Below are 16,045 nucleotides of genomic sequence, written 5' to 3'. Positions count from 1 at the left end.
ACCCTCCTACGCCATAAGGCCTGCATCGAGATATACATTTCCATGACACCAACAGAGAAAAAAGCCAAGCCAAGCACAGTGTGTGGAAACTCTTACCAGTGGAGGAGACATACAGGGCAAAGCTTTTTTTCACAGGTAGTCTCTCTTGTGCTACTGTGTAACAGGAAATGAGGTCATGATAAAGTTAAAAACATGGATTAATAAATGTGCCTTCTACTGAAACCTCCATAAACAGCAGTCCAGTTGGTACCCTCCTGGGAACGAGTCGCATTACTTCTTTCCAACGTGCAAGACAGAAATAGAAAGAAAGTCATTAGCAACAGTATATGGTTTCAATTAACTTGTGAGGTGAACTGGTCTGCCATTACAAACGTTGACATTAGCCATAAACAGGGACTTTTTCAGCTGATGGAATAAGAGTGTTCATCCACCCTTTCTCAGCTTCACAATCACATATGCCTCCTCTGATTCCGACCACTGTTTGATTAAATGTAAACCTATACCTCCTCCTCACTCAGGCTCTCAAGTGTCAGAGCAGGGTCAGCAGCAATATGAAGTGGGAGAAACAGCAGCACAGGGTATGGAATGCTGTGGGATAAAGTGGCAGAATACAGCTGGCCAGATTCAAAAGAGGACAGACAGCATCAAGTAACAGTCATGGCTTTATCAAATGGAAGTGGCAACAAGAGGCAAAGGTAGAAAAGAGCAACAGACAGGGTAGTGTAAAGCAGTAGGGARAGCACAGTGCTGTCCAGCCGCAATCATCACAACAGGAGATGCAGCAAGCCACAGCATCCTGAACAGAGCCGATGGACAGACAGATGGACTCAGAAGCTGTTGCGTTGCATCCAGGGAGTCCAGCTGAGGTAGCTTTCCCATGAAAGTCTTTATTTCACACACATGCTAGCACACGCACAAGGAAAAGGAACACACACACACACACTCACTCACAGAGAGAGAGACAGAGAGAGAAACATCCTCTCATATCCTCTCATTAGCTGGCTTCCTAAGAATGTGCTATTCAAGATGAACTCACCACAATGGAGACTGGCCAAAGAAAACAGGTAGATAGTAAAGTGGGATAACTCCTCCATACATCACAGCAGTCCTTTCTGAAGGCAGGGGTGCATCCCAGAGATACAGAACCTATTACACAATGAGTCATGTGTCTCTCTCACCAGTTCTAGTTCAAGGTTTTGCTTAATCTGATGAGTGTGACTGACTCGAGAGACCGCAAGTTTGTTCAAATGTGAATTAGTCTACTTCTTCTTTGGTTTTGAGTATGTTTCTCATCTGGATTCACACCCCTCAACAAGATACAACTACAGAAGAAGAGAGACAAGCTGAATGAGTGGGAGGTCACTCTCAGTCATACAATGAAAATACAGTAATAATACATTTGATATGTAAAGCGCTTTTCATGTACATCTCAAATTCACTGTGGGTTCTTTCCATTTCATGCCTGAATGCTGGATATGATTATGAAGATTGAGGTCATGAGGTCATGATTCATTATCATTATAATGCAATTACATAAGATGATTTCCCCAGCCATTCATCAGCATCAGTGCTGTATCCACCATCCCCACGACCCCGATTAAGTTAACATTATCCGCTACAATTGATCTCAGACCTTTGACCCTCAGGGGAACACTGTTCTTGACTCCACTGTGTCCAATCACAGGAATGACACTGTGTTAAAGCAATTTCACACCAAAGAGAAAGTTTCAGATTGATTTTAACCAAATCTAATACACAGACAATTAGAGGTGAAATTGTCCTTATTTGCATCAAATGCATAATCACAGAATGACTTTAGACCAAACACTCAGCCTAGGCAGACGGATTGCCTCCCACATTAAAAATGCTCCAGCGTGTTCCAGTGATGTTGCCCTGGGTCTGGGATTTCCAAGACTAGCCAAAGTATAGACCATTGCCACATTCCCACTTTGTCCAGACATATGTGATAAAGTCACTTGTCTTGTGTAAGATATAAGGTATTCAGATGACGTGGTCCCCTGATTATTGTAAAGAAACTATGTAAGCCTATAGACATTCAAACATCCGCCTCTCTTAGGGAGAGCTGGGAACAGGGCCAACTGCTTGTTAATGGCCTGGATGCTTGTATTGCAGCAGCAGCCACTTACTTGATAGAAACAAGAACGGAGTAGTAACAACGTGTATGATTAAACATTACATAAAAAAACTACAGTAAATTTGCTGTTCAAGCTGTTTTTCTAAATTGTGTATGTTCCAGACACAGACTGCATGGCGACTGCAGCCCATTGTTAGAGCAGTTGGAAGTAAAAGTTGACCAAGTTCTCTGTAGAACAGGGAACAGGGAATGTTTGCCAACCATTTTTTAGCCGACACAGCTGTTTTTCTTGCTCCCAAGGGCATAGCTTGGCAATGCGGTCATCTTTTTGCCTTTGTTTAGTTCCCTTCTTTTTGCTTGCTTTGGCATCATCGTTCCTTACCCCTGGGCTAAAAATTTGAAATCATCTGGTTTTAGCCCAGTCGTACCCATATAGCAGCCGATAACTGTCACAGAAGAGCTATGGATGGAATTGCAGTCATCTCAGATGCACAGATTATAATTGTAAGGTCCTTGATTGGGGAAAAAATTACTTAGATGAACTGAAAGAGTGGTGAAACATAAGTGTGTGTGTGTCTGTGTGTGCGTGCGTACAGTTTAATCCTATTACACACACACGTACAGTTTAATCCTATTGTTCAATAGAGTTTGTGTGCTATGGAAAATGGGTTCTCCTCAGTTGAAGTTAAGTGTGTGCTATTAAACTGGTCCCCAAGATAATAAAGCATGTTTTCTCTCTGCTTTACTGTTTTTTCAGGTGCTGTAGTTAGTTTGGATAGCCATCACCCATTTTGTATTATATGTTACGAATTACAATTTGCAAAGCGTACAATATGTTACGATTTGCAAAACATACAATATCTTACGAATTCGCAAAACCTATGATATGTTACGAATTCCAGCTAAGTGGCTAACGTTAGCTAGCTGGCAAAGGTTAGCTAGGCTAGGGGTTAGGGTTAAGGTTATGTTTAGGAATTAGGTTAAAATGTTAGGGTTAGGGAAAGGGTTAGCTAAAGGGTTTAAGGTTAGTGTTAGGGGAAGGGTTAGCTAACATGCTAAGTAGTTGCAAAGTAGCTAAAAAGTAGTAAGTAGATGAAATGTTGCTAATTAGCTAAAGTTGTCTGTGATGAGGATCAAACTTGCAACCTTTGGGTTGCTAGACATACACGTTATGTGCCCACCCATCCACCCAAAGTAACCATCTGTCTTAGGTTAGGGTTAGGGAAAGGGTTAGCTAAAGGGTTTAAGGTTAGTGTTAGGGGAAGGGTTAGCTAACATGCTAAGTAGTTGCAAAGTAGCTAAAAAGTAGTAAGTAGATGAAATGTTGCTAATTAGCTAAAGTTGTCTGTGATGAGGATCAAACTTGCAACCTTTGGGTTGCTAGACATACACGTTATGTGCCCACCCATCCACCCAAAGTAACCATCTGTCTTAGGTTAGGGTTAGGGAAAGGGTTAGCTAAAGGGTTTAAGGTTAGTGTTGTGGTCCCGTGTGGCTCAGTTGGTAGAGCATGGCGCTTGCAACGCCAGGGTTGTGGGTTCATTCCCCACGGGGGGACCAGGATGAATATGTATGAACTTTCCAATTTGTAAGTCGCTCTGGATAAGAGCGTCTGTTAAATGACTTAAATGTAAATGTCTTATGTAACCATACCAAATGTAACATATCATACTATTTTGAATGTCCCAGATTTACATTTAGTATGTTAAGTCGTCTATGAGACCAGGCTGGCACAGCAGGAAATGCAAACTTGTAGTGTTTGAGGTTTAAAAAGGCTTCTAAAGTTTGTAATTTCCACTTTAAAATGTCAGTCTTGATTTGCCCTAACGAACAATGTATCAACCCTTACAAAAAAATGTCCTGTAGCAAACTAGCTCAAATTAAGATCCTGCATCTATATAACCCCCCAGCATGTGAAGACCAGAGAGGAAGGAAATAGCCATTGGCAACTTTAATTAATAGTACAATTTTAGAGAGAATGAGCTCAATGAAACCCTAATGATGGCATAGCACTGGCATCGCTTACAGAGGGAGCACATTCTTTCCAGGCCCTGAAGCAAAGTTTGCAGATYGGTGGACTGGAGCTATGTGGTGTGGCACCCCTCCACTCACTTATCTCCAGCTCTCTGACCATTACTTACAATAGGCTGGGGTATAACCAGAGGGGGAGACAGGTTTTGTATTGCTGTGTGAGTATCGACACTAGTGTTAATTCTCACATAAGTTTTTATCATTATATAATGATTGTGATCATGCCCGATAGGTTATTTCCCCCACATATAAAGCTCTTCCACAGCCCTATCCTGCGCTCTCCTCCGTCATCACCTCTGATGCTATCAGCTCGAGCCGAGTTCTTCCGGCCATTGGAAAGGCTACACAATGCACAGACAGAGAGGCAGGAAAGAGTAAACGGATGATACAGTGCAGTCTGAGCCATGGACCTCTGCCACGATTGTTCCAGAGGTCCTGTATGTGTGCTGGACCAACATTCTCCAGTCACTCTGACTGATGGTTAATGTAATAATGCCACACACACAGGCTGGGATCTCAGATGGAGGGGCTGGGACTGCATGGTGATAATAAGGCTTAAGGGTGGCAGTTTCAGAGAGTGAGAGTGGGGGTGAGGTAGAGTGCAGTTTCAGAGAGTGAGGGTGAGGTAGAGGGCAGTTACAGAGAATGAGGGTGAGGTAGAGGGAAATTACAGAGAGTGAGGGTGAGGTAGAGGGCAGTTAAAGAGAGTGAGAGTGAGGTAGAGGGTAGGCAGTTACAGAGAGTGAGGGTGAGGTAGAGTGCAGTTTCAGAGAGTGATGGGTGAGGTAGAGGACAGTTACAGAGAGTGAGGGGTGAGGTAAGAGGAGCAAGTTACAGAGAGTGGTGAGGTAGAGGGGCAGTTAAGGTGAAAGGGCAGAGAACGTGAGGGTGAGGTGAGTGGCAGTCTCAGAGAGTGAGGGTGAGGTAGACTGGTCCGTGCTAGCAGTTACAAGAGATGGTGAGGGTGAGGTATGAGGGCAGTTACTAGGAGTGACGGGGGAGTTTACGAGGGCAGTTAGTAGCAGAGGGTGACAGTGACGACTGTGTAGGTTGTGAGGCACACAGCTGTCAGAGCATGTTCTAAAATGCTCTTTACATCGCTTTGATTCTTGGAGTATATAATCCAGCATGTTGTCGCTGCTGTAACACCACCCTCGCAGCTTGGCTTGGGGATGGTGTGCATAAGTATTCCATGACAGATGAAACAGGCCAGACCGTAGCGAGAAGATTTGGTTCATTCTGGATTGTCGATATATACTTTGGTATAGGTCAAAGGAAGCATATTTTACATCACTCTGTGTGCATCACTGAATCTGGACCTCATAGGCCAGCTGCAAACCCAAAGTCAGTTTTTCCGCATTGGCAGCATGAGTACTGACAGGGAAGTCACTTCTACACAGCGGCGCTCATGGGGAATAGAGGAGAGAGCGTTTGTCAGTCTTTGCCCAGCAAGTAGGCTCCTGAATGTAAAGTGAAAGGGAAATATTTATCAGTTCCCAAACAAAAGTAATGTTCAAGCATTTAGCATAACTATAAGGGTAGGCATTGCCTTTCTTAGACAGGTGAAAAGGGTAGGCAGTATTTTTTGTCCAGGAATAGAAATGAGAAGAGTTGAAGTCTCCTTCAGCTTTAGAGGGAGGGGAAGAGGAGGGCCTTTTAGAGAGGGGAGGTGGGGCCTTTTAGAGGAGAGTGGGGCCTGTTTAGAGGAGTGGGCCTTTTATAGAGAGAGTGGGGCCTTTTAGAGGAGGTGGGCTTTTGAGGAGAGTGGGGCCTTTGATGGAAGCAGTGGAGCCTTTTAGAGGATGAGGGGGCCTTTTAGAGGAGAGTGGGGCCTTTTAGAGGAGAGTGGGGCCTTTAGAGGAGAGTGGGGACTTTTAGAGGAGAGTGGAGACTTTTAGAGGAGAGTGGGGACTTTAGAGGAGAGTGGGGTAAGTTGAGCACAAAGGGTTAGTAGAGCAACCCCTTCCCACTGGGCACACATTGGTTGAATCAACGTTGTTTCCACATCATTTCGTTGACCCAACGTGGGATGGACGGTGAATTGACATCTGTGCCCAATTAACATTTGAGTTGTTTCTAGGAGCCAATGGCCATGGGGTACGTTAAACCAATGGCCACCATACCCCCAAAAATTATGATTATATTTTGTCAGTTTTATAGATAATATGCATAGTGTCTTTGCAATGTGTCATGCATATGAACTCAAAGAAAACGTACATGTGCAGTACCTGCGCAAAATTGAGGCTATGATAGTAGCARAGGCACACCCACTCTTAATCTGATGACATAGAGTCTGAGCTTGCTAAACAATATAAAGAATCTCACGGACCAGTTTCATGGGCTTGGTAGCCTCAAATGCAGAGAACTTGCCTACAAAATGGCACATGGAAATAACATAACTGTCCCAGACAACTGGTCAGAAATGGAAGGGTATGTGATATTGAACAGAGAGATCTAAATCTGAATGTAGGCATACATTTAAGATATATAATATACCACACCCCCATTCCATGAATTCAACTTTGACCTACCAGCACCATCATCCACTGTCACAGGACACCATCACCCACTTACCCCAAGGCGGCTCAACTTACCTTGTCCCTATGCTCAACTTATCCCATACCCGGGGTAAGTTGCGCCAAGAGACCACTTTTTATTTGACAAGTTATGTTTTCAAAGCTGTTATGTTTACATGAATTCTGATTATTTCCAGGGATACACAACCTCCTGCAATAGATGTAGATATCTTTGTGAATGTAAAAAATGGCTCAAGATACCCCACGCTCCCCTAGATTAGTTTATTGATGAATGGCTAGCAGCAGGAGAACATGACAGATGTTATAACCCAGGGATAGAACATCAACATAAACAGAGGGCGACAGCTGAAAATCTAACACAGCTAAAGGAGGCGAAGAGAGCACTAGATGGATTGCTGACAGAGAAGGTAGAAAGAAACCTACGATTTTTAAAACAAAGATACTATGAGAATGGGCGTAGAGCCAGTCGACTTCTGGCATCTCAACTCAGGAAACAGTCTGGGTTGACAATTGCACAGAAAATGTAAAGCAATAATTTAGACGAACTATCTAAATATCTAAAACCGTTGCTAAATTCTATAAGACATTGTACTCTAACACAGACATGTGGGGATGTCAACAGAATGGATCCCTTTTTGGATTCCATTAATTTACCCAAAATAGATCAAGCTGCCTCAAAAACCATTGATTCTCCCATAACAAGGGAAGAGATTGAGGAATAATAAGAGTCCTGGATCAGATGGCTTGGCTACTCAAATGAGTTTAATAAAACTTTTACTGACCTCATTAGCCCACTGTTGGAATGGGCCTATTCTCATGTTGTCCAGAAGGAGGAGCTCCCACTATTCTGGAAGAAGGCGATTATATCTGTCCTCTACAAAGACTATAAAGATCCCACAAAATGTGACTCATACAGGTCAATTGCACTTCTAAATACAGACTGTAAACTCCTGACCTCCATATTGGCTAAACAGTTGGAGGCAGTGATAACAACAATAATACATCCAGATCAAACAGGTTTTATTTATTGGTCGTCACCTACCTGACATCATACGTAAATTCCTTTACATTATGTCCCACTCCATTCCCCAACAAGCGCCATGCGTGGCATTGGCACTGGATGCTGAAAAGGCATTCAAACGAGTGTCATGGCCTTTTCTCTTCAGAACATTGGAAAATGTGGATTTGGTCTGAATTTCATTAAATGAAATCCGGCATTATACTCTGCCACACAAAGCAAAGTCTGTGTAAATGGCAGCTTCTCTCAGTCCTTCCAACTGGAATGAGGATGTAGACAAGGTTGCCCTCTATTGCCACTACTGTTTGTCATACGCATTGAACCCTTAGCTTAAACAATAAGGAACAATACTGATATCAAAAGGATAAAGGTTGGGTCTGATACGCATAAAATATAACTGTACACTGATAATGTTGTGGTACACATGTCTGACCCTGTGAATTTTGTCCCAAAGCTCAAACAATTTTTAAATACACATATCACCCCCTATATAAAAACATTGCTCTCTTTTAAGTGGCCGAATGAAGGTATCACATATCTAGGAAATACTATACCTGCGGATCTGGATAACTTATACAAAGCCAACTACACCAAGCTGATAAATAGAATCAAAAGAGATCTGGACTGCTGGTCTGTGTTGCTACTCACCCTATCGGGAAGGGTATAATCAATACGAATGAACGTATTACCTAGATTACTGTTGCCCTTTCAAACACTTCCAATGTCACCATAAAAATCTGTTTGTGCTATTAGACAAACTTATCTCCAGATTTATCTGGCATGGAAGACATCCCAGGGTCAGATATAAAGTACTACAAATGTCAAAACAACAGGGAGGGTGGGGACTACCTAATCTGAGACATTACTGGTTTGGATCGCAATTTAGGGCCATGACAGTATGGATGTCTAAAGCTGTAGGTTCAAGATGTCTGGAAATATAAAAGTCAGAATGTCATCGGTCCCTCTATCTGTATTAACATTCACTGAGGACCCCCGTAATTCACATTAAGACCACAAGATCTCACCAAATTATTTCCCCAACACTTTCCCTGGCTGCCACTGCTAAAAACATGTCCTCTGTGTCATTACAACATTTGGAGATATTTCAACTAAACGATTTTGTGATAAGTTATTCAAATTTTTAGAAATTCTTGAAAAGTTGTAGATATAATCCAATGTAAATATACAAGTAGCCTTAAAATAAATAATCCACTTGTTTAGAGAGAAAATTTTCAATAATTTTTGAGTACTGAATGCTAGGAGCGGAGAAACGGTTGCCAGATTGGAATGCTGATGCACTGTGGGCCGTGGGAAAATCTAAGTCGTTCTATACAACATCTACTGATCGTTGCACACCTGTGCTGAAAGACCTCTAAAAATCAGCATTATGTGTCTGTTACTGTGCTTGCTCTTACTCAATGCCAAAAATCAATTTACATAAAATAAAATGTATTGGTCACATACAGATGGTTAGCATATGTTAATGCAAGTGTAGTGAAATGCTTGTGCTTCTAGTTCCGACCATGCAGTAATATCTAACAAGTAATCTAACAATTTCACAACAACAAAGGAATGAATAAGRATATATACATATAAATATATGGATGAGCGATGGCTGAACGGCATAGGCAAGATGCAGTAGATGGTATAGAGTACAGTATATACATATAAGATGAGTAATGTAGGGTATGTAAACATTATATAAAGTGGCATTGTTTAAAGTGGCTAGTGATACATTTATTACATCCAATTTTTTATTATTAAAGTGGCTAGAGATTTGAGTCAGTATGTTGGCAGCAGCCACTCAATGTTAGTGATGGCTGTTTAACAGTCTGATGGCCTTGAGATAGAAGCTGTTTTTCAGTCTCTCGGTCCCAGCTTTGATGCACCTGTACTGACCTGATAGCAGGGTGAACAGGCAGTGAGTGGGTGGTTGTTGTTCTTGATGATATTTTAAGCCTTCCTGTGACATCGGGTGGTGTAGGTGTCCTGGAGGGCAGGTAGTTTGCCCCCGGTGATGCGTTGTGGAGACCTCACTACCCTCTGGAGAGCCTTACRGTTGTGGGCAGAGCAGTTAGCAGGGACGTCGCTTAGCCCACCCCTAAATAAATCAATATATCAGTCAATATATATTCTCTGTGATTTCTTCCCTCAACCTTCTGCTCTCAACCGTTCCATCGCATCTTAAACTTCTTCCCAGGCAGACACTAGGACCTGGGGGAGGTTGCTGCTGCAGAGGCTGCTGCACGCGCTAGTGACCATTACGCTTCGAACACACCGACTGAGTCATTGCGTTTCGATACACCAGAAGTACATTCATTTCCAATGGAACGCTGCATTTGCCTTGCAGCATTGCGTTGCAGAGGCAGTTGCAGTGCGTTCTGTGTGGTGCATACGTTCGATAAATCGAACGTATGCATCAAATTGTATGAGTGGACTTGACAGAAAGTAGCAAAATATGAATGTAGATTTTTTTTTGCACACACATTCAGTAAAAATGTGTGATTACATAAAAACAGTTTGATTGCATAATTTCTTTACATTTTTTATAAATTTATTTGCCAAGTATATTATTTATTCGATGACATCCTCAAATTAATTGTGAGAGCCTATAATATAATTTCCCTCCAAAATGCAGTTTTGGAGCGAAATGCAATAATAAATAGTAAAGATAGGCAGAGTAGGCTCTTTCAACAATGAGACCAACGACCACCTCATTGGCTARGTTAGCAAGCTAGGTTAGCTAGCTAGCTAACGCTAACTAGCCACATCTAGCACAAGCTCACTASTAAACTGACCTGGCAATCCTACTATCRTGGACACTTGTCTCCAAGCAGCATTTTTTTGTGTTTGTGTCCCTGTAGCTGTCAGCAGTTGTGTCAAAAAGACACGGTTTTGAGGATACTGCGAAAATTATTCTCTCTTCCATGTGTCCAACCGCATGCGACCATTTGCAAAAGGTACCTGCATCAGTATAGTTGCCTAGCTGCGCAAAATGTTATGCAGCAGTGATGCAATTACGCAGCAGTGATGCAATTACACAGCCGGTGTGTTCGAAGCGTTAGGCCTACTTGTAGCTAACATTTTGGTTGACGTTAGCTACTGCTGTGGCTTGAGACTGCTAGCTAACAGTAAACAGACAGGAAAAGGATCTGACAGGACGGATTCATGCAGATAGGCTACGATGTAAATTTGTGGTAAGTTAGAACAGAGAGAGAGAGTATTCACTACTTTAGACTTTGGTCATAATCAAAGCTTTGTTAACCAATACATTTTTATGTGAGGTTGCCTGTAAGTTACAGTGTAACAGACGTTGCGAGCTAGCTAACGGTAACGTCTTTTAAATTTGACATAAGTTATGTGGCGATGATGTCTAATTAACATTGTATTTAATGTAGCTTTGCTATCTGTGCCAGGCTATACATGAGACAGATGACGTAACACGCAACATGTGTTATGCCAACAGTAAAGCATCCTGAGACCATTCATGTGTGGGGTTGCTTCTCAGCCAAAGGAGTGGGCTCACTCACAATTTTGCCTAAGAACACAGCCATGAATAAAGAATGGTACCAACACATCCTCCGAGAGCAACTTCTCCCAACCATCCAGGAACAGTTTGGTGACGAACAATGCCTTTTCCAGCATGATGGAGCACCTTGCCATAAGGCAAAAGTGATAACTAAGTGGCTCGGGGAACAAAACATCAATATTTTGGGTCCATGGCCAGGAAACTCCCCAGACCTTAATCCCATTGAGAACTTGTGGTCAATCCTCAAGAGGTGGGTGGACAAACAGAAACCCACAAATTCTGACAAACTCCAAACGTTGATTATGCAAGAATGGGCTGCCATCAGTCAGGATGTGGCCCAGAAGTTAATTGACAGCATGCCAGGGCGGATTGCAGAGGTCTTGAAAAAGAAGGGTCAACAGTGCAAATATTGACTCTTTGCATCAGCTTCATGTAATTGTCAATAAAAGCCTTTGACACTTATGAAATGCTTGTAATTATACTTCAATATTCCATAGTAACATCTGACAAAAATATCTAAAGACACTGAAGCAGCAAACTTTGTGGAAATGAATATTTGTGTCATTCTCAAAACTTTTGGCCACGACTGTAGGCTAGCTAACGACTAACGTTAGATGGATATATGTATATTCTTCAAGAGAGGCAGTGCCAGCAGCTCTGCCGAAAGACAATCCAGTGAAAAACTAAGATTTGATCAGTTTAAACAAAAATAGGAGGTACGCGTTGATGTGTCCACACACAAAATAAGCATCAAGAGAGAAGCAGGAGGAGCAGTTCTGTAATATAGGCTGTAATATTTGTTATATTTATTCCTAATTATTTCTGTTTTTACTTTTTTTATTTAGCTCATTAGTTGAATTTAGTTTTGCCCCATTGTGGATTATACTGTTCCATGTGTCTGAATTATTGGGTTAATTTTTAGCAACAATTAACAAAAGGGTGRAACTCTAATGGTATAATATGACCAGCATGTCTTCTCATTTCTCTCTCTCTCAAAATAAAATCCAAAAAGAATTTTGGCTACATAGTACAGCCATTTTTGTGCCTTTTGTTGTTGGTGTTGGATGGATGGGGACAGGGTGGACTTTAATTTCTTTATTTGGATAGAATTTAAGAAAGTCATATTAGATCAGTGACTTACCACAAACTATGAGACAGGTATACTTTTAGCCAACCTTCACCAAAAATAACCTTATTTTGATAGATTTTGCACCCGTTGTTACTCTAAAAATACATGATGAAAAGACGTTGTGGGGGCTTTAAAAAAATACATTTAAAAAACCTGGGGGGAGTATGCCCAAACCCACCTAAAAGAGGCTTAGCCCCCTTATCCATGATTCTCTAGTGGCGTCCTTGCTCAATGCCATCCTGGATTAAACAGGCTGGATGATCAATCGGTGAATACGTTATTTTAACCTTATGCCCTACAATTTGCAATCACTCCGACGAGACCATCATGTCAATACCACCAGGAACTTGGTCTTTCTGCAGTTGCATTTGTACCACTCTGAAACGCAAGTGGACCTACAGTACATGTCCACATCACCAACAAACGCTCATGGTGTCCACATCACCAACAAACGCTCATGGTCCAAACACACCAAGACAGTCGTGAAAAGGGCACGACAATGCCTATTGCCTCAACAAGTTCTACAGCTGCACCATCGAGCGCATCCTGACTGGTTGCATCACCGCCTTGTATGGCAACTGGTTGGCCTCCAATTGCAAGGCACTACAGAGGGTAGTGCGTACAGCCCAGTACATCACTGGGGCAAAGCTTCATGCCATCCAGGACCTCTATACCAGGCGCTGTCAGAGGAAGGCCATAACATTTGCCAAAGACTCCAGCCACCCTAATCATACACTGTTATCTCTGCTATAGCACGGMAAGCGGTACCGGAGCGCCAAGTCTTGGTACCAAAGGTTTCTTAACAGATTCTATGCCCAAGCCATAAGACTCCTGAACAGCTAATCAAATGGCTACCCAGACTATTTGCAACGTCCCCCCCCACCCACATTTTTACACTGCTGCAACTCTGTTTATTATCCATCCATGCATAGTCACTTTACCTACATGTACATATTACCTCAATTACCTCGACTAACCGGTGCCCCTGCACATTGACTCTGTACCGGTACTCCCTGTATACAGCTTAGCAACTGTTATTTTATTGTTGCTCCTTAATTATTTGTTATTTTCTGTATTTATTACTATAATATTTTTTTTAACTTCAGTTTATTTTATTAAATATTTTAACACTTATTTTTCTTAAAACTGCATTGTTGGTTAGGGGCTTGTGAGGAAGCATTTCACTGTAAAGCCCTTAACAAGCCCTTAACCCTATACCTGTTGTATTCGGCGCATGTGACAAATACAATTTGATTTGATGACAGCTTTGCACACTCTTGGCATTCTCTCAACCAGCTTCATGAGGAATGCTTTTCCAACCGTCTTGAAAGAGTTCCCACATATGCTGAGCACTTGTTGACTGCTTTTCCTTCACTCTGCGGTCCAACTCCATTCGGTTGAGGTCAAATCAAATTTTATTGGTCACATACACATGGTTAGCAGATGTTAATGCGAGTGTAGCGAAATGCTTGTGCTTCTAGTTCCGACCGGGTCAGGTGATTGTGGAGGCCAGGTCATCTGATGCAGCACTCCATCACTCTCCTTGGTCAAATAGCCCTTACACAGGCTGGAGGTGTGTTTTGGGTCATTGTCCTGTTGAAAAACAAAAATGATAGTTCAACTAAGCCCAACCAGATGAGATGGCGAATCGCTGCAGAATGCTGTGGTAGCCATTCTGGTTAGGTGTGCCTTGAATTCTAAATAAATCACAGACAGTGTCACCAGCAAAGCACCCCCACACCATCATACCGCCTCCTCCATGCTTCACGGTGGGAACCACACATGCAGAGATCATTTGTTCCCTTACTCTGCGTCTCACAAAGACCAAAAATCTCAAATTTGGACTCATCAGACCAAAGGACAGATTTCCACCAGTCTAATGTCCATTGCTCATGTTTCTTGCCAAAGCAAGTCTCTTCTTATTATTTGTGTCCTTTAGTAGTGGTTTCTTTGCAGCAATTCGATCATGAAGGCCTGATTCACTTAGTCTCCTCTGAACAGTTGATGTTGAGATATGTCTGTTACTTGAACTCTGTGAAGCATTTATTTGTGCTGCAATCTGAGGTGCAGTTAACTCTAAATTAACTTATCCTCTGCAGCAGAGGTAACTCTGAGTCTTCCTTTCCTGTGGCGGTCCTCATGAGAGTCAGTTTCATCATAGCGCTTGATGGTTTTACGACTGCACTTGAAGAAACTTTCAAAGTTCTTTAAATGTTCCGCTTACTTACTTTAAGACCTTCATGTCTTAAAGTAATGATGGACATTTCTCTTTGCTTATTTGAGCTGTTCTTGCCATAATATGGACTTGGTGTTTTACCAAATAGGACTATCTTCTGTATACCACCCCTACCTTGTCACAACCCAACTGATTGGCTCAAATGCATTAAGATGGAAAGAAATTCCACAAATTAACTTTTAACAAGGCACACCTGTTAATTGAAATGCATTCCAGGTGACTGACTACCTCATGAAGCTAGTTGAGAGAATGCCAAGAGTGTGCAAAGCTGTCAAAGGCAAAGGGTGGATACTTTGAAGAATCTAACACTTTTTTTGGTTACTACATGATTCCATATGTGTTGTTTCATAGTTCTCATGTCTTCACTATTATTCTACAGTGTAGAAAATAGTAAAAATAAAGAAACCCTTGAATGAGTAGGTGTGTACACACTTTTGACTGATACTGTATATATTAACTGATTCCTTCAAAGTATGTGCACAACCCAAACCACTCTGTGTGTGTTGTTGTCACTTTATGTTTTGGTTAAGGTTTATTGTTTTTATTTACACTAAAAATGTTATGGAAAAATGTATGTATTTGTTGCTTTAGGTTATGTGTCTTATTTTTCAACAACAATCAGTGCAGTACCTGTATGTTGGAATTTAACAATAAAAAATAAGTTTTAAAAACTAAGCCAGGGCTCTGGTCTGGTGGTGGCTTAAGGTTGTTCTCCCAGTTTGTGTCTGATGTGTAAATACACTACAGGGATCACTCTTGAGGCTCTGCTGCAGTAGACCGTGTCAATATGACCAGTGTTTTTGGTACTCCATCAAATTGCAATGGAGACCTTTGGAAGAGACGTGGCTTCACAGTGTAGCAGAGAACATGCTGCTGATAAACAGAGAAAAAGGTAGGGCTTTGAATAATCTGCTGCCAGTGCAGATTTATCACGGAGTCAAAACAAAACGAGACTAGAGACTCTATGCTTTTTGTTAGAATTAAAATAGACATAAGCTTGTCCATTCAAAACAAAGGGCTGTGTTCAACACAAATGTATAGACAGCCTTTGACATGGGTAGATAGAAGTAGGCTGCAGTACAGTACAAGCTGGGATGCAGCACTTTAAAACTGATTCAATCCTTCCCTCTAGTGGCCATTAATATAACACAGTAACCCATGGTTACTATGATGACTTGTCCTGGTGATACTACACGGAACAAATATATAAATACAACATGTAAACTGTTGGTCCCATGTTTCATAAGCTGAAATAAAAGACCCAGAAATGTTCCATATGTACAAAAAGCTTATATCGCTCAAATGTTGTGCACAAATTGGTTTACATCCCTGTTAGTGAGCATTTCTCCATTGCCAAGATAAATGTGCACCTGACAGGTGTGGCATATCAAGAATCTGATTAAACAGCATGATAATTACACAGGTGCACCTTGTGCTGGGGCCAATAAAAGGCCACTCTAAAATGTGCAG

The 16,045-nt window shown here is 41.8% G+C and overlaps 1 long non-coding RNA gene across 1 annotated transcript; it reads left to right on the top strand.

Moving 5' to 3' along the window:
• Positions 1-10,764: 10,764 nt before the first annotated feature.
• Positions 10,765-11,677, top strand: LOC139028013 (uncharacterized). The gene is made up of 2 exons (XR_011480147.1): positions 10,765-10,878; positions 11,148-11,677. It is a non-coding gene; the product is annotated as an uncharacterized lncRNA (long non-coding RNA).
• The last annotated feature ends 4,368 nt before the right edge of the window (positions 11,678-16,045 follow it).

Source organism: Salvelinus sp. IW2-2015, linkage group LG7 (genome assembly GCF_002910315.2).
Source record: "Salvelinus sp. IW2-2015 linkage group LG7, ASM291031v2, whole genome shotgun sequence".
Classification (NCBI taxonomy): Eukaryota; Metazoa; Chordata; class Actinopteri; order Salmoniformes; family Salmonidae; genus Salvelinus; species Salvelinus sp. IW2-2015.
Note: the sequence above shows the minus strand (reverse complement) of the source record. Positions and strands in the feature narration are given on the sequence as shown.